This window comes from Haliotis asinina, chromosome 5 (genome assembly GCF_037392515.1).
Source record: "Haliotis asinina isolate JCU_RB_2024 chromosome 5, JCU_Hal_asi_v2, whole genome shotgun sequence".
In the NCBI taxonomy this organism is placed as follows: Eukaryota; Metazoa; Mollusca; class Gastropoda; order Lepetellida; family Haliotidae; genus Haliotis; species Haliotis asinina.
Genome location: NC_090284.1, coordinates 60,125,260 through 60,125,533, shown reverse-complemented (window position 1 = coordinate 60,125,533; position 274 = coordinate 60,125,260).

Sequence of the window (274 nt, the reverse complement as noted above, 5' to 3'; positions counted from 1 at the left end):
CAGGGCCAAAGTGGTGTATTGAGCAACAGGAACACGATTGCAGGCCCCTATTGCCCTCAACCACCAGGATCCCCTCCTCCGCCGACACGGGCCGCAACCCACGGCAAACGGGTTGGTGGACCAAATATCCCCCCGGGTCCACTACGGGGGTGTCGGCGAGCTCTTGGCATTACCCAGCACCCACCACGAGGAGGTGGCTCGCCACGGGTGCCACAAATCCCTCAGATAATGCGAAGAAAACACTGTATCAGAGCGCCAAAAGCAACCCTCCATG